The sequence below is a fragment of the Girardinichthys multiradiatus genome, chromosome 18 (assembly GCF_021462225.1).
Source record: "Girardinichthys multiradiatus isolate DD_20200921_A chromosome 18, DD_fGirMul_XY1, whole genome shotgun sequence".
Lineage (NCBI taxonomy): Eukaryota > Metazoa > Chordata > Actinopteri > Cyprinodontiformes > Goodeidae > Girardinichthys > Girardinichthys multiradiatus.
This window is the reverse complement of record NC_061810.1, coordinates 22,965,760-22,985,840: the sequence shown is the minus strand read 5'-3', so window position 1 is coordinate 22,985,840 and position 20,081 is coordinate 22,965,760.

Here is a 20,081-nt window from a genome sequence, read left to right as displayed (position 1 = left end):
AGGGATGAGGGATGATCCGCCAGGAGGGGAGAACAACAACAGAGCTGCATACAGGTGAGACTGAGGCTGGTGGGTACTTGGCACACGTTGTTGGGCACTGAGATTCTGGTGGTGGTTCTATTGTGATGGAGGGTGGACAGGGTTTCCTTGAGGAGGTCTGTGATTGATCCAGACAGGACAATACCAGCCAGTTGCAAGAAGACGAAGTGGGCGGGAAGCCCAGGCTTTTAATCCACAAGGTTGGAGATCTATCTCCAGGAGTCAAAAATCCAAAATAGCAAACAATGCTGAAGGCGAAGCCAGGTTCAGGTATACAGCCTGCGAAGGAGCACATACAAAGTTACTTTAGGCAAAGGTCAAAGAAGAAGAAGCACTGGAAAAGAAAGGCTTTACCTGGGAAACATGAAATATGGGGTGAACACGCAGACTAGAAGGCAAACGAAGACGAAGGGCAGAAGGACTGATGACGGACTCAATGACATAGGGACCAATAAAGCGGGGGCACAGGTTCTTAGAGACTGGTTTTAGAGGTATGTCCCGAGAGGACAACCAAACCCTCTGGCCAGGATGGTACACAGGGGCGGGCCACCGTCTGCGGTCGGCATATTTCTTATTTTGAACTGCTGTGCGGAGCAGAGCCTGGGTGGCCGTGCACCAGACCCGTTTAGACGAACATGGTGGCGAATAGAGGTAACTGCAATGTCCTTTTCGTCTGCAGGAAACAAGGGCAGTTGATAGCCAATAGAGGGCTCAAAAGGTGAAAGTCCCATAGCAGACGAAACGTGTGAATTAATGGCATATTCAGCCCAAGGTAGGTAAATGTTCCAGTCCAGAGGATTAGTGGCCGACAAGCACCTGAGAATGGACTCCATTTGCTGGTTCATACGCTCAGACTGTCCATTAGATTGGGGGTGGTAGCCAGAGGTCAAGGAGGTCTTGGCCCCGAGAGCTAAACAAAACTGTGTAAACTGAGGCCTTCTATCCGACAAAATCTCCTGAGGAATGCCATGGAGGCGAAAAATATGCTGCACTAACAGCTGGGCTGTCTGAAAAGCTGACAGGAGCTTCTTTAAGTGGACGAGGTGACAGGCTTTAGAAAAGCAGTCTACAATAGTGAGAATGGTAGTCCTACCTTTAGAGATGGGCAAACCGGTAACGAAGTCAAAGGCAATGTGTGACCAGGGCGCTTAGGGATGCTAAGTGGTTGGAGTAAAGCAGAAGGTAGCTGGTTGCATGGCTTCTACCTAGCACCGCCTGAGCATGCTTGAACATACTTCTTGATGTCTTTATGAAGAGATGGCCACCAAAATCTCCTAGAAATAAGATAAATTGTCCGGCTAACCCCTGGATGGATGGCCAGAAAATCTGGCGGTGTGAAACCAACAAATTAGCCGGAACCTGACAGATGTGGGAACAAAATCCCTATTAGGGGGACCCGGGCCTGGATCGGGTTCGATTCGCTTGGCCTGATTAACTAAGTCCTCAATCTTCCAAACCAAAGCTCCAAACGTCCAATGAGGAGGAACGATAGGCACAGCCTCTTTCACAGTGTTATCAGGGGAATACAGACGGGACAGAGCATCAGGCTTCATATTCTTAGAACCAGGCCTATAGGAATTGGAAAGATTGAAGCGGGAAAAAAAAGTGACCAGCGTGATTGCCGTGGGTTCAGTCTCTTAGCTGACTGTAAATAGGCCAAATTCTTGTGGTCAGTCCAAACTAATACAGGGTGTTTAGCACCCTCAAGCCAATGCCGCCATTCCTCCAGGGCCAGTTTAATTGCTAACAGCTCCCTGTCCCCCACATCATAGTTTCTTTCAGTGTTGCTGAGCCGTCTAGAAAAAAAAGCGCATAGATGAAGTTTTCCATTCGTGGGGGATTGCTGCAAAAGGACTGCTCCTACGCCTGTTTCAGAGGCGTCTACCTCCAAAATAAACTGCCGGGAGGAATCTGGGTGAATCAATATGGGAGTCAGTGAGAACCTTTCCTTTAGTGCAGAAAAAGCCTTGTCAGCCTCAGGTGTCCAGGAGAACACAGTGTTTGTGGAAGTCAAAGCAGTGAGCGGGGCAGCTGTCTGGCTAAAGTTCTTAATGAATCTGCGATAAAAGTTTGCAAATCCTAAAAAACGTTGGAGCTGCTTGGGGGAGTCTGGGATAGGCCACTCGAGGACTGCCTTGATCTTCTCTGGGTCCAAGCGAACCTGTCCCCTCAAGAATTAATCCCACAAATGTGACTGATCTTTTGTGAAAGTCATTTTTTTCAGCCTTTACAACCAACCGGTTCTCCAACAGTCTTTGAAGGACTAAGCGAACATGTTCTTAGAATTAATGAGGATATCATCAAGATATACAAAAACAAAAACTTTCAAAAAATCCCAGAGAACCTCATTGACGAGCGACTGAAACACTGCTGGTGCATTACAGAGACCTAAGAGCATCACCAGGCATTCAAAATGTCCCAGAGGTGTTTTAAATGCAGTCTTCCATTCGTCCCCCTGGCGGATCCTGACTAAATGGTAGGCATTTCTAAGATCTAATTTGGAAAAGATTGTGGCACCATGAACCGGCTCAAAAGCTGAGGTAAGGAGCGGGAGCGGGTATTTATTCTTAACAGTAATCTGATTAAGGCCCCTGTAGTCGATACATTGGTGAAGGGATCCATCCTTTTTACCCACAAAGAAAAACCCGGCTCCAAGAGGAGATGATGAGGGGTGAATAATGTCAGCAACTAAAGAGCCATTAATATTGTTCTCCATAGCTTTTCGTCCGTGCGCTACAGCCTACTGGCAGGCAGGGGAGCGCCAGGAAGCAAATCAATGGCGCATTCATAAGGTCTGTGCGGGGGCAAAGTTAAAGCCTTAACTTTACTGAAGACTAGTTTTAAGTCAAGGTAATCAGAGCGGATGAGCGAAAGATCAGTAACTTCACTCTCAGCAGGAACAATGTCGGCAGGTAGTGTGGCAACAGCTGACTGAAGGCATGAGGAAAGGCAACTAGTGGACCATGACTCAACTCGGCTATCAGACCAGTTAATATTGGGGTTGTGTTTCTGTAGCCAAGGGAAGCCTAAAACTATGGAGTTCCTGACAATACTAAAGCTAGAGGTTTGGTACGATGGGTTATGCGTTGCAACCTCTGTCCATCCAAAGCTGAAACTAGCTGTGGTGTGGGAAGAGACTCAGTCTCAATCTGAGCCTCATTTACCAATTTCTGATCAATAAGGTTTTGTTCACTCCTAGAATCGATCAAAGCGGAGAGGTTCTGTATATGACGGTTTACTATTAAAGAGGCAGGCAGTCTGGGGGCAAAAGGGTCATTTAAATGGTCCGTCAGTTCCCCCTCAACTACTGACGGACCCGATCTTTTGGTCCTGTGGGGCAAATCAGACAGCTGGAGAGGAAATGCTTGGGAGAGCCACATTAGAAACATCTATTGGTCTGTCTATGATCTAGTCAGGACCTCTTTCTCTCTCTAATATGATTATCAAATCTAGTTGCTGAATTGATTAGCTCATTAAGTCTTGGGTTCATCTAATAAAGCTAACTCATCCTTGAGGGGCTCATTCAAAGCCTGAAAAAATGCCGTTTTAAGAGCACAATCGTCCCATCCAGAGGCTGCTGCTAGGGTTTGGAAATCAATCGAAAAAACAAAAACAGACTGGCATCTTTGTCTTAAAGACCATAATTTTCGGGCGGTAGCGGTGTAGTCAATTTCATTAGAGAAAACCTGTATAAACTCCTTCTCAAACTCTGAAAAAGTACAACCGAAATTCCTGCAGTTAGTAATGTGTGCTTCTGCCCATCTTAATGCTTTACCCGTTAGTAGCCCCAAAACATAGGAAATCTTAACATGATCATGTGGGAAAGACTGCAGGGATCGGTTGAAAACAAGTGTACATTGTAACAGAAAATCCCTGCAATCTCCCATCTCCCCAGAATATTTGTCTGGGTTAGGGGAAGTGCGGAAGTTGCTGAGAGACCGGTGGGGCTGCAGCACCCTCTGTAACCGGAGCGGTGACACTGCTTAGGCTGTGTTGTAGCATAAAGGCTAACTGCTCGATCTGAAGGTTTGTCTGTCTTTGGTGCTCAGCAAGGGGCTGGAGAGTGGAGTCATGAGCTTGAATTTTATGGGATTGTTTGGAAAGGGTTCTCCGGAATACCTCTGCTGGGTCAGGAGTGTTCTGTCATAATTTTACGGACAGATTTGACCCACATGCAGTAAGCATTCAGGAGACAGATAAAGTTTGACAAAGATTTTATTTACAAGGAACATGATGGTATGGGAGGAGCCAGAACCGGGAAACAAACTGCAAGGTAAGTAGAACTGGTAAGTTAAGTGAATCTCAAGACAGTTTTTTTCTAAATAACAAATCTGTCTTACTAGGGATGAGGGATGATCTGCCAGGAGGGGAGAACGACAACGGAGCTGCATACAGGTGAGACTGAGGCTGGTGGGTACTTGGCACACGTTGTTGGGCACTGAGATTCTGGTGGTGGTTCTATTGTGACGGAGGGTGGACAGGGTTCGCTGGAGGAGGTCCGTGGTTGATCCAGACCGGAAGCTGCCAGCCAGTTGCAAGAAAACGAGGTGGGTGGGAAGCCCAGGCTTTTAATTCACAAGGTTGGAGATCTATCTCCAGGAGTCAAAAATCCAAAACAGCAAACAATGCTGAAGACGAAGTCTAGTTCAGGTATACAGCCTGCGAAGGAGCACATACAAAGTTACTTTAAGCAAAGGTTAAAGCAAGGATTAATGTGGCTTGAGCTTATACCACTAAGGGCAACACTCTGGCGATGAATTGGTGGCAGCCTTCGTATAAATACCCTCCAAGGATGATTAAGGAGATAGGGAACACCTGTCACCTCTCCTCTCAGTCTCCAGTGCCACCTAGAGGCTAAGTACACTGAACAACACCAGAAAATAGATACAGCACACAGATCCTGACAAAAATAAGAGAATGTTTGCTCTGTGTAACTCAGGATAGGAGAAAAAAAAAGCTTAGAACAAATAAATCACAACAGTACTGCTCACCCAATTCAATTCAATTCAATTCAAAGATACTTTATTGATCCCCGAGGGGAAATTAGAATTCCAGTACAACCCATCCAAACATACATCATGACACAAGACAAGGGGGGGACGGGTCACCGAAGCTTTGCTGCCCACTCACAGGCGCTGCCCTTGCTAGATGAGAAAAGAGGCCACATTAGGTAAGTAGAGGAAAAAAAAATCATATTTCACACATTATCCTTAGCAGGATACAGTTTAAGATTGCAAAAAACCTCAGCACAAAGAAGCAACAAGTTTACAAAACAACATCATGCCGGGAAAGGTGAAGGTGGTGTGAGGGGGTGCATATGTTTATCTTGAGCATGTGTGTGTGTGTGCAAGTGAGTGTGTGCAAGTAAGTCCATGAAGCAATGTCACAGAGGCCATTGTCCTTGATGGTACGTTGGAATGTTCTTCAACCGGCCACAAAGTTCTGAGCAGGTCCACAGATGTCCTCAGGGAAGGGAGGGGGCAGAGGGAGCAGAGCGTCATGTTTACATAACTTCCAGGAGAGGTTGAAGATAGCCAGCCATCAAGGCCGCGCAGGGGAGCCAGATTCAGAAAAACAACAATTACTTGGGTTAGGCTGACTCTTAATTTTCCGTCAGCCTTGAGAGTCTCGCTGGTGCTTCTCAAAGGCGAATCCAAACAGCCAAATTCCTGGTCTTTCGCCAGATCTGAGCGAACAACTTTCTCCAAGATTTATCCCATTTCACCCCTGAGTCCAGGAACCGCAACCTGCTTGCGATCCTGTGTAAGGATCACATACAGTCTGCGATTCAGCTCACATAACATCTCAGTCTGAGTGTTGATCGCCCTGAAGATCCCATCACACATGCCAGGCAGCTTCACAATTGCCAGAACAGCTGCTGACATTCTCCGAATTTCTCAATATGCCAGGTAACCGCTGACTCCAAAAAGCAGAAATCCTGATAACAAACATCCAATTATATACATATCTTCAACATCCTCGACTGACATTATCGACAAACACACAATCCTCCACTTCTGCCAGGAGTCCATTGTGTATCCAGAGAAAAATGTCCAGCCCAGACAAGTTGGGCTCTCCTTCACCCTGTCTTCTCGTCGAGAAAATTTGATCAATTGCATTGAGAGACCAGCTGACCAAATCCATAACTAAGAATTTGGAAGATATGCAAAAAGAGGCTCCAAAAAGAAGACAAGACAGAGCTGAAGCAGGGCAGATATGGGAGGGGTGCGGGAGACAGAGAAAAAGCGTCCTCCTCCACCGAGAGCAGAAAGAGCTAAACTAACGTCTTGTTAACCCCATGTCAACAAAAACTGTTTTGGAGGGATTTTGGTGGAGCTCAGCCCATAACCACCCTCTGGTTTAAAAACAACTCAGTTTGGGTCATTTTACTATCTACGTCCTGGGTCAATTATATGGCCCTATCCCAGCCTGGGCAGATTTAACACAACAGAGGGTTATGGTTTGACCTTTTTGGTCTTCAAACCAAAACATGGGCCAACACATAGGCTATTGGAATGAAACTAATAACCAATTTTCTGGTTTACTAAATAAATGATAATTGCTTTAAGGAATGAATGATTTTTGCTTAAGTTTGTATCAGTAATTGTTTGATTAGGAAATAAAAAAGAACAAACCTACGATATCTAAAAGGCCTTTATTGACAAACAATAGCTAGCACTAGTTTGTGCTAACTACTTAGCAGGTAAAAGCCTAAGTTGGCTTATTTGAACAATCTTGCCCTATTGTGCAAAGTTATTAACATAACCCATTACTAGTAACATTACTGCCACACTGCAGTGCATTCAGTTTGCATTATGAGTCCCTGTTTCCTACCAGGCAGGTAATCTAAAAAGCTAATGGTACTGGCAGCAGGTAAACAGAGAGACAAAGAGAGTTATAGAGACAGACAGATGGAGTGAATATACTGAATATGAATGAAATTATGAAGCAATTATTTATTGCAACATGCTTTTGACACTGGGGCTCATTATTACGGGAAACATTGAACACATATAGACTTTTAAATGGACTGAACACATATAAGGTTCTTGACAAAGAGTTAACCTGTGATTCCAACTTGTTCTTGCAGTTTTACTAGTTTTGGTAAAATTCTTGAAGATTTGTCTACAAACAGATCTCTGGTTTCAAAGCTTATGTTTATACACATTATCACTTGAAACAAATGAAAGCAATTGAAACAAAATTCATAGAACATTTCTGTATACATTAGAGACAGAAATGTAATGGGGACATGTAAGCATTCGCAAAACATAGCGTTAGACACAATGATTATAGAATAAAATAAAACAATTTGTGGTGTAATTAATGGCATTCCATTAGATGAGGATTTAGCCAAAATAAAACAAAGCATTGTTGGTGCACAGTTGAACAACCCAAATAGATGAACAAAAATATAAATGAAGAAAGAGTAAGAAGCTTGTCAATTTTGATTGAATTTGCAGAAACAGGTTTGCCAGAAAGAAAATAAAATAGGTTATCTGAGTTTTCCTGTGAGGTGACCACTACTTCGCTGTTACAAATATCAGTGATATGGACACATAGCAGTAGTGTGCAAAGGGAAACAAAGGTGTCTAAAGTATGGAGAATTTCATTAATTTGAAGAATGTAGGGAATAAGTACAGGAAAATGTTGTGACTGTGGAGGGCAACATAGAGTCAAATATGGGGGATAAGAGGTGAGGCAGAAGGCCAAGAAAAAAAACTAGATTAAAATAACTAAAAACGTACATTACATTGAAACAGTCAGGAGTGTACATGGAAAAAGGACAAGAGATACATGTCAAACAGAGAACCACATTTCACAGCAAGTACACTGGATTGAGAGGAAAACATTACAATTTTTGTAGAAAAACTAATATTATTCATATCCGATGTCATTACCTGCACTGATCAAGCTAAAAACAGAACAGAAAATATTCAAATAATAATAAGAGGAGCTGAAACGTTTCTGGTATTCATAGAGGAATCTTGGGAGAACATTAATAAAAGGCTGGAAACAGATGAGAGACCAGGAACCCCAGCTGATTAAAATGATAATATTGCAGTGGAATAAAACAATTTCATTGCTAATAAACAGGAATTTAAATAGTATATAGACAGACTTGAAAAAACCCCAGAGATTATATGTATACAGGAGACGTGGTTAAAACCAAATCTAAGAGCTCATATTAAGGGGTATGATAGTATAAGAAGGGACAGACAAGAAGAAAGTGGAGGCAGTTGTGGGATATTTATAAAACAAGGGATCCAAAATAAGATATTAAGGAAAGGTGTAGAACAGGAATGTATAGTAGTTGCAATATGAGGAAGAGAAGAAAAACTGTAAGATGATTATTTTCTATAATCTGTGTAAAACACTTCCACTTGAATTTATGGATGAGATATTGAATAGTTGGAAGGAAAAGTAATTTAGTGTGGGGATTTTAATGCAGATGGAACAAGTGTAATGATAAAAATGGGGTAGTTATTGAAGAATAAATAGAAGTGAAAAACCTTGTGTGTCTTAATGATGGGAGGGGAACAAGGATTAGTGTTAATTAAAGAACAGGAACAGAGTCAGCAACTGATCTGACATCTGTATCAATACTGGAATACTGATAAAAACACAACAATTGGTAGTAATCATTATCCCATTAAAATCATAGCAGTAATAAAACTAGACAGTAACAGTATAAAAGTAAATAAGAATCAGAACTTTAATAAGGCAAACTGGAATATATTTAAGTATTTTAATAATAATCTGCTGGGGTAGCAGCATCAGAGCCAGGGACTTTAAAAGCTCAACAAGCTGATAAAGAAGGCTGGCTCTGTTCTGGGGACTCCTCTAGAACTAATTCTTCAAAGTACTCACCTGTTGCTTCACAAAATAATAGAGGTACAGAAATTTAAAAAATATAATAAATTACCAATGTTAGAAAGAAAGCTTTTTTTTTTCTTCTATCACAACGTAGCAACTGGAAGTGGCAAAAGATATGAAGAAATATGGCTGACATGGAGGACTAGCAGGATATATTTGACACCACAGGTTCCCACAGCAAGTTACCCCTAAATGTATGTCACTCAACTGTACAGACATGCTGTGGGATTTGGAAAGACAGAATGTACATATGCCAATGTGGAAGAATTGCAAAGACATGTGAGAATTTTGTTTTTGCTTGTTAGTCTTATACATATATTTATTTATTTTATTTTATTTTATTTTTCATGTGTATAATAAGAGACACCTGAGACAGTTAGAAGGTCATTCCTGCAGTCTGGTCACATAGCTTTGATAATTTTCTCGTCGCCTCAGAAATAGACCAGAGAGGACGGGGTTGTCACACTGTCTAAGTTTATTTGAGTGTGTTTGTCCATGAGGGAAACCAAGGGAGAGTGCTATCCCAACAAGGGATCTGCACTTGTTTGTACTGCACAAGCCCATGTTTGCATGACTAAACTAATGCATTTGCACACATGCCTTTGTTTGCCAATGCTTGTATAGACTATGTGCATGTGTTTTTATGGTTATCGCAAATCCAACAGGAGCCAGTGTATTTGCGCTAATGTGAGGGTAAACGTGGGGATTGTGATTTTAATTCCTATGTGGTGAAAACAATGAATTCATGCATGAAAACTGGACTAGATTATCAGATATAAGTAACATCCACATTCCTAACAAGCCAAATACTGCAGCATGCCATCTTTGATAAGATTCCATTTAGACGCTGTAACCACTGTAAGAGTTATAATGAAGGGCAAAGTTAAATATAACAAAACCACTGATTGCCTATCCTCTCTCTGACCATGACATTTTAATAGGGTGTGGCGTTTCTTCAGTTTAACAAGTTTGGAGAACACGTTTACAAGGAGAAGCACGAGTCATCATGATCAGAGAAACTCTGCTCTGTGCTTGGTTAGCAGAAATGACCTAAAAAAAAGCATGAACTCATTTATACAAGAGTCTGAACAATGCATCTAAAACTGTAGTAATAAAATACACTTGTGGATGAATTATTATGAAGGGCATTAACAATAAATATTAAATATCTTATGATAATAATAACCTGTCCTCGAGCAAGTCGATATATAAACAAATGATCTGTTTGATATTTGATTTTTTTCATGACTTGCAACAACTAAATAAAAACCTAATTTACTGAGAATTTGTTTATTTTCTATGTAAACAGATACTGTGCGAGAGGCTTTCTATACTTGTAAACTGTATACACAGTACTTTCATTGGTAGCTATATTAAGACACTATTTGTCACAGTCAGGATGGAAATATAGAAAACATTTTCACTCTTAAGAGCTATGTTGTATATGATTTTTGCTTAAAATTATTAAAAGAAACAAACATCTGTGGCCTATAAAATCTTTAATGTACATCCCTCCAGCACACCTGAAATATGCAATCTTTTTCAATAAAATAATAATAATTATAAGAGTAGCACTTTTCCTATTTTACAAACATGGAAAAATGTTCTACGGTCTTTCATGGCTATTAAAGAAATAACATGACCAGCTCAGCTGTAATGGCAGAAACTGACTAAAAAGCTATACACTGATAATTGAAGGCTTTCTTGAATCATCTGTTATGATTGTACTTATCTTGAAATTATCCAAAGCCTATGGCTAAAGACAAAAATATAAAAATGAAACCTAAATAAAACTAGCAACATATACATCAACTGGTCTTAAGACAATTAATATAAATGTTTATTTAGAATACTTTTTGTCATTTAAGCAAAGCAATAACAATAAACTTTGTGTCGAACACTGTGTCTTTTAGCAATTCTGAGGGAGCAAAGATCACATACGGGGTCCATCAAGGTAACCCTCTTGTACAATTTATATTCAAAATGTACATGTTTCCCCTTTGTCACATTAAGGAGCTTTACAGTACCTTTAATCATACTTGTGCTGATGACACAAACACCTTTAATTTCTGGTTCCATATAGCTGTAGTCCCATACAATAAGCACTTTTGTGTGATATCACTGGGTGGGTGGGCCATAATTATTGCTGGGTTAATTAAGAGAAGTGTTTGTTTTTGCCCTATAGCTGGACAACCACCACTCCACTAAACTCAGTGATGTGAAAATCTACAGATCATGCCAGAAACCAAGATATAGCTGTGGATTCAGGACTAGATTTTCACAGCTACATAAAGTATATCACTAAATCAGCCTATTGTCAGAGTGAAGGTAATCCAGTCAAAATGGAAAAACTGATGTATGCCAAAGTTTTCTGTAGGTATTCAGTAAGCAGCTAGAAGTCTTTCAAAATTAATCCTGATTACAGGTAGCATTTTGGATGCTCGTCCCTAGAAAATGGATCATATTATACAACTTCTTAAATCAGTGCACAGACTCCCAGTTAATCTTGTAATTGGTCTTTAAAGAGCTGAATGGCCTGGGTCTAAATACATCTCAGAGTTGCTTGTCAAAAATGAACCATGTAGACCCCTAAAATCAATAGCGTTTACATAGCATTCCCAGCACCATGACGAAACAAGGGGAACCAGCTTTTTTATGCTTCTCAGCTGTCCAGTCAACTGCCTGAAAACCTTCCGTGTACAGAAAGTTTTGGCTGTTTTTAATCAGAAATGAGGGTATTATTGTTGAGGGCAGCAATCCAATTAATGTCAAAGATCAACTATTGAACGTTTCAGTAAATTTAAATCTTGATATAGCTATTGACTAGCTTTAAATTTTAAGAGTTTCTTTTTATGTACTTATACTTCTTGTCTTTAAGGATTTTTTTGTAATGATTTTCCTATTTTCTCTTGTGTACATGGAATTGCCATGAGTATATGTGGTGCAGTACAAACAAACATGCTTTGCCTTGCCTGGCCTGGCCTTGGCAAACATCCAGCAGGTGTTAGAACAGTCGAGCTCCAAGACAATGTGAAAAAGTTATTTCCCAAGACTTTTCTTTAGATGTATGCTCACTCTGTGGTTTTCTTTGGGCAAGAAATCAACCACACATGGTTTTCGTAATAGCTAACCTTTACTTGATGAGGAACTAGGTCTGCTTTGTGACCTTACACAGAAAGGCCAGTGCATGTTTGAAAAAATGCCCAGAAATAAAGAAGAATCTTTGTTTAAAACTCTGCGCCGACACCATGTTTGGTTTGCAGAAAGGCCTGCAGGCACCATCAATCCAATATGACAATCTTGCTACATCTTATCTTTTTCAGAGTCAAGCAGAAGGGAGCATCAGGACATGATTGGATGCACTTTTGGCCTGCTTTCCCTTCAGTTCCAGTGAGACAAAACTTCTGGAAGCAGACTAGACATTGTTGAAGCATGTCACAATGGGAAATGGTCAGGCTCACCTTCCTGTTTCACAATCCTGAAGAAAATAGATGATAAATGTACATACACAGAGAAAAACACACCCGAACATGAAGGCATTGATTCTAAGGCCGGAGGAAAAACAAACACTGAACACACACTGACATTCACAAGGGACTGGGTGTACATCGAAAGCACGTTGCATGCAAAGGGACGGGGGGAAATCAGAAGCCCAGAGGAAGAGGAGGAAGATTGTGAGAGAATTTTTAACGATGGACTGGGGAGTATTGATAATCTTTGTCTACTTATAAACAGAATTTTTTAGTGTTCCCGTAAGACATTTCCACCAAGGTCTGTGAACAGAAGAAGCAGGGTGTAAAACAAAGAAAAATTCATGAGTGCAGGTGCATAAACACCAGCAGTGCATTGTGCTGCATGAGGAACCTACGTAGTCAGTTGGTCATACACAAAATACATAAATATTTTTATGATTGAAGAGTTTAATTTGTCCTTATGTTGTTTGTGTTGCCCTTAACAAAGCTAATATACTTCTCTTGGAGAACTGCAATAACATATTTGGCTGTAAATGGCTGACACAGTTGCAGCAAACCACCTTTGTGTTTGCATTTTGACAGTTCTTTCATATGCACTAATATGTTTCATTGCATTTTTTAGTCCTTTTGGTGGAACACAGCATGTACAGTTGGGTTCAAAATAGTGTGTTTAAAAAGTCTTCATAATAGATTTTGTGTCCATTCACGCCAAAGCATTGGAAACATTACATATATGCTTAACCTTACGTTGCTTGCTCACAAACATCCACATGATGCACACAGACACTCCGTGTGCTTTTAGCAGAAGTGTTTTGATGCTTGGATATCGACAAGCATCAAATATACATCAAAGAGGGATATAAAAAAGAAGCTTTGCAAAAGGAGAAAGGTGAATAATGGACCACTGAGCCTGAAATGTGGACAATGTTTTTTTTTTTTTTTTGTAAAATGATTGCAAGGAATTGGTAATTATCTCACAAACAAAGGTGTAACTGACCAGAAAATAAATCTTGAATAGATTAAATTCTTGCTTGTCTTTTTAATTATAAGAACACTTTCTAAAGGATGGGGACTGCATGCGTTTTAAAGGTTGGTTTTACTATTCCCCAAAAGCCTTTCTTACGCAGAAGCCACATAAATCTTTAAACTGAACAATGTGATGTTTGGCCAGGAAAAATCAGCTTGAACTCCAACAACAGCCAAGATACTTTTTCACTTGTTCAAAAACATCAAAGGAGACTGCCAAAGTACACTCCTGTGAACAAAGTGCCTACTTAGACTTTATATTAAAAACAAAGATGCTCACTGTGCCTGAATATATTGTATGATTCTGGGTCTTGGTTAAACTTCTGAAAACATGCATTAAAATACCAAAATGTAATCTCCGACAATCAGAAAAAAGGTTTCCCAAATCTCCTAAAAGCCAGTGTGAGGTTTGTATGGGTTACTACACAGGTTTCACAGTTTATATAATAAATACCAAAGAATTCCACAATCAGAATAATTATCAGTCCTCCATGTTGATGTTGGGATTGCTTCTTAATAGGGAATGAATTAACTTGGAAATACACCCGACTCGCCACTCTGTCTGCCCTCCCTCCACGTCTATCCAAACCTTCCTCCTCCACCCTGCCTACTACAATTACCCCCTCCTCCCACAGCCCCTCCTCCCAGGCAGCTCCTTTGCCCTCTTGTATCCGGCCATTTAGCGTGACAATCCATTATTTTGACGGCTCCAAGAGAAAGACCCAGACAGAAAAATTAGCTATACTTTGACTTTCAGACATGGGCCCCATTTTGTCTGATTTTGTTTTAAAGATTTCTCTCTAATTTTTCTTTCTTTGCTTTCTATGTCTATTTCTTATTTTCCCCTTTTTACCTCACTTTCTCCTCTTATTTAGAGTCCTGCTCTCCAGACTTATTTTTCTACACTGTCTCCACCCCCTCCTCCTCAACCTCAAACGTCTTTTTCTTTCGTCTCCTTTCTTTTAGCCCCTTTACTCGTACCCCTGCAGCCACTCTCCACCTCCCCCTCACTGGTGCAGTCTCTTTTTGGCTCTGCATTGCTTTGTTGCTGGCAGCCTTTTTGGAAACCTGATAAGGCCTGTAGAAAGAAAGGACCCAGGGTTTAAAATGTCTCAAGTCGCTCTTCCCCAAAAACACTCACCACCCCTCCAGTCTGCCTCTCCTTATATATCAACCGTGTAACCACCCAGCCCAAACACATATACACACATTACCCTGAATGTTGAGTACTCTGACACCCTGAAAACCCTCTAGTACCTGCTTCCCACCAACCCTGGCTCTGCAACTCTGCTACACCATCGCAGGGTCTTTTTTTTTCTACTAATTAAAGCTGATCAGATGTGATTATGTATTAACAGAAGTGAAAAACTGTTCCAATTAATGCAATGATAAAGGTATTGCATTCCTCATGATTTTAAACACAACTTTGCATGATTATTAGATTTATAAACTTACTATAAAATGTCTTGACTATAAGTGATTATTTAGGCCAAAAAATTCTAAAATATTTACAATATTGTTAAAATAACAAGAAAAAAAGTATTAGTTATGATGGTATTGGAAGCATTTGTTCTTTGACTTTGTTAGTGCCGGAACTTTATTTTCAATATGTTTTTATTTTGTCCTTGAAATTGGATTGTGAAGTTGTGTCTACTCAAGATGATATTCTAACTTATTGAGATGCACTCAAATTACTGAAATCTTCTACATGAGAACCATGTTAGCTGGTACCAGTTACTGGAGCAAAACTGTGACAGAACACCATTTAAGAATGGCAGATTATCAATAGATTATTGAATGAAATGAAAATGTAAATCGTTTCAACCAGCAACCTTTATAAACAGTAAAAAGGGTGGGGGACATGCAAGGTCCTGAGGTCAGGATTTGACTCTTGGACAGCCATATTATTCAGTGTAGTGTCCTGTAATGATTCAATACATTAAAGACACATATGCAGGAAACATCTCATTCCATATAGTTCAATTCGCCACTCAGCCACAATCACTGAGATTTATTGTTTTGATTAATTTGAATATCATTTGATTCAAAACAATGTGATGTGATGCCATAGGGTTAGATATAATACAGTAAATTAGGCAAGCAAAAAGGGCTTGTACAACAACCATCAGGGCAGAACATTGTGCGTATTAGTCTTTCAGGAACGCAGCATAGGCAAAATATATTTTTATAAACAAACGATCTTTCTAAAAAGGATCCTTATAACAGATCATGAATAACTGTACATGGATGGAAACATGAAAAATTACTGAGATTTACAGAATAAAAAATAAGTTATTTTCACTGTTAACATAACAGTTATGAAAGTAAAATTGATCATCTATTGTCACAATTGGAAAAAAGAAACAAAAATAATCAAAAAGTAATATGCAGAATAGTGCCCATAAACCTTTAGTTTGCTCATCAAACTATGTAAACCCAATGTCATTCAATTAAGGATTTCTTCAATATTAATAGTCACATGATCAAGGAGAATAATACTTTAACTTTTAAGGTCCTAAAAAGACTATTAGTTTATTTTGCCAAACTTGTTCTTTCACAAGCAGTAGGGGGCATATTTTACATTCATTTAAAATTAGTATGCCTGGGCAGTAGGAATGGCAGCAGAAGAGATGGGAAATCAAGTCAAACTTAAATCACAAAAACAAAGACTTGAAGTTTGACTTGGACTCAAGCTCATTTATCATGTACCTTGGAACATGTATACTGATAAAAACTGAGAAAAAAGCATTTCAATGCAAATTTAGTTCATGATTTCTTAATTATCTTCGTTTCTCAAAGCAATTCCATTTGATGTGTTGAATAATAAAGTAATGACAGTTGAATCATGGAGTTATCAGCATAAATACAAAGGCACAAATCGTTTTTTAAAACAAAAGCACTACACTTCTACTACTATTCTATAAATGCATAAATGCAGTTGTACATGTGTAAATATGTTAATTTAAGTTTAAGGGTGATGATTTAAACATTTCAGGCAGATTAGAGAGCCAGCGTACAAATTTTCCTTTTAACTCAATAGAGACTTGACTTAGACTTAACCCCAAAACTGGAGACTTGACTGACTTGGAAAAAATAACTTGTTTACATTAATATAACTTTCATATTCTGTGAACTGAAGCAAATCCAATAATCTTCATTATTAATGTTTTGCGGCAGTTCAACATGATACACCATAACTGCTAAATGAGTTCTTCACCGTCCTGTTGTCCTCATTTTCTCTATACACCCTGTGTCCTCCGGGTCAAAATGACCCGTCTTCACTAAACCCCCAATATAAACAACTTAATTGAATTTTAAACACCAAATTTAATCTTGCATATTGTCATTGAGCTCAAAATGAATTTCTATAGCTTAAGAAAAGAAAACAAAAATGTGCAAAAAGGAGTTTTGAATACATTTTAATTCATCCCAATGACTCAGTTTCATTTTTTTTTCTACAGTGAACAATTTAAGACAATGTACAATACAAAAATATGAAAAATAACATAACCCATTCAACTAATTAGCACATGTAGGGCAGTATACAAGTGCACAACCCTTGCAGATATATTTCTTACACCTGCAGCACACAGTATGTGTTTTAGTCCTTCTTTTGAGGGCAGAACTGACATCTCTTCCTCTTACTCGCCCTAGCTTGGGAAGTGGCTGTGGTAGATGGATCCTCAGGTTGATCAGGAGCTCCTGCACTCTGAATAGCTTTCACAACTGCTGCTGAGGGTTCTGTGCGGGGGACATGCTTCCTTCTTTCAATGAGTGGAGTTACAAGTTCTTTTCCTAGCTGCTCCAGGAACAACCTCCTCTTGTTCTGCTTATGAGACATCCAGGTTGGGTTGATCTCTCTCCAAATTACAAAGGCATTGTAGGAGGAAACATCAATGATGTTGTGGAAGAGGACCAGGGGCCAGCGGGCAGTCATTCTTCTGCAGCTATATGTTCCAATCACCTTATCCAGGTTGTCCACACTTCCTTTGTTGTGGTTGTAGTCTAGGATGATGATTGGCTTCCTGTCCTCACGATCGCTAATGTCACCGTCTGTGTGCAGTGTGCTCAGAAGAACTACATTCTTGTTTTTCTTTGGGAGGTAGGAAACTAGAGTGGTGTTGGGCGTGAAGGCAATCTTTGAGGAGAGGACCTCTCTCCTTTGACGCAAGCAGTGCAGGTGGGAGCTCAGGCTTATTCTTTCGAAATGTACCAACCATGATGATCTTCCTCTGCAGGAGCTGCTGTCCGAGTTCATAAGAGTTGAAGAAATTGTCACATGTCACATTTTGACCCCTCAGTCCCTCTGTCACATCAAGCACAACTTGCATCCCCTGGTTCTTCTCTGGGCATCCACTGGTCAGCTTCCCAGTATAGACTTGCATTTTCCAAGCATAGATTGATTTGGCATCGCAAGCCACCCATAACTTGATGCCATATTTTGCTGGCTTGCTGGGCATATACTGCCAGAAAGGACAACGACCTTTGGACAAAAGACATTAGCAACAGTGGTTAGTATCAGTGTCACAGAAAACAGACAAAGAAATCAATAGTGAAAATCACTTTTATTACAAATTTGAAAACAGATTACCTCTAAATGGAACCAGTTCTTCATCCACTGTTACGTCAGGCCCTGGATTGTAGAGGTAGGCCTGCAGGTCAATCTCATCCATCTTTTTCCAGCTGTCTCCACATTTGCAAAAACCTTCCAGATTTGTCATCCCCAGGATTATTTTTTCTATTGCTGGTGTGATAAACAGGTAGAATGTAGAGACAATATCATGGGCATGAGAAACGGCATACCTTGTGGGTCCTGGGGTCATCTTTATGATGTTTTGTTCTGCATGCCTGCCGTGTTGGTCATATGCTGCTGAGGACAATGTTATTTTGCCATTTTTTGAAAGGAAAGTCTTTCTTTCAGCTTCAAGATTTTCTTCTTCTTCTGAAGATGATTCATCATGCTCTGGGTTGTATTCCTCCCCATCTTCTTCTGATACATCCTTCACTTCCTCTTCTGAATCAGAGTTGTCTTGCTGGACATCTGAGAAAATCAGCTCTACAGCGTCTTCAGCAGTATAACGCACACTCATGGCTTCAGCACAGACAAAATTTGGGGTCCTGTTATCTGCAGCACCTTTATAACCTCAGGAGATAAACAGGTGGTCTTCTGAAGCCTGTGAGAACACCACCTGATTTGCCTTGTTTACTTCTGCTACTGATTGATCTGAGACACAACTAAAACATTGTAACATTCTGTTGCTTGTAAATAACTCTGTGACCTTGATTTCAACTCTATTTGTCTCACGGGTCATTTTGACCTGAAGACCACCTTCGGACCTTTTTTTGTACAGCTTATATGGAAATGTGAATAAAAGCAACATTTCACTTTTTCTATTGTTGGGGCCAATCTAGGAAAAGTCATAAAATTTCAAGTTAAAAAAATAGCATTTAGTAGATTTTTGGGGGGGTTTTAACACAGTGGCACAGTGTCATTTTGACCCAAGGACAACAGGAGGGTTGGAGTTAAGGAATTACATCACAGTAAAACGATGTAATGATATCAATCGTGTTTTTAGCTGAACATCGCTATTACTTTGTGTCCTCATATTGACTTGGAGCTTTACTGTTTTATGGTATAAATGTCATTAAAAGGTTTATGTGCAGCTGTTTAATGATTGATGAGGCTGATATACATAAAACAGATCTGCAAAGTTCATGTAACGTAGACAAAAAGCCAACTCAAATAGCTACAGAATTTATGAAATTACATATAATGAGCGAGATGGGATTGCAAAATGGGGACTTCGTAACTCCAGAAAAATGCATGCAAAAGAAGAATTACCCGTTCCTTGCTTTAAATGGCTCTCATGCGGCATAGAAAGACCCCTGAGGCACCCCGCAAACCGCTACACCATTTCCACGTTGACTCTGTAAAATTTGTGTCAGGGCCTCAGAAGTGTGGCCAAGGCAAACACCTGGCAGCGCACAGTGATTTGCTACATTTCACCTTCTAGCACAGAAATATGCACAAGGGGAGTTCATATGCTCAGACATAAACTCATAAAACAGTTCTGTCTCAGTTTCAGCCAGTGTGCACACGTTAACACACACAGCAGATGCTGGTAAACGCAGAAACAGACACACACACACATGTGCCGACTCACAGGCAAAGCGTGGACTCCAGTGCGCCGTCTCTTTCTCTGCATCTCTCCCTGGTGGTGTGTCATGTTTCGGGCATAATAGGTGTCACAGTGAGACCCCTTTGGTCTCAGTGCTCTGGGGGGCTCCAATGACACACACACACACACACACACGGAACAATGTGAGGACAAGCAGTTCATTCTCTGACTTATGGGAACTCTCACTTCTCTCATCTTTCTCTATACCTCGATCAGTTTATTTCTTTTCCCTCTTCATTTTCCTCATCCTCCCCTGTGCTTATGTCTTTTTTCTTTCTCATTCATGATCCACTGTTCCCTTGAGTGATCATACAAGTGGCTAACTACCGAGGTCTACTCTGATTTCTTTCTTTTTGTTTTCCACTTCTTTCACGATTGAATCCAGATGACTGATTGAATACAGGCCTTATTATTTCATGATGATGTACAACACAAATAAACGTTAATAAATAATAAACCATTTTCTGAAATCTGGCAGTCCAAAATG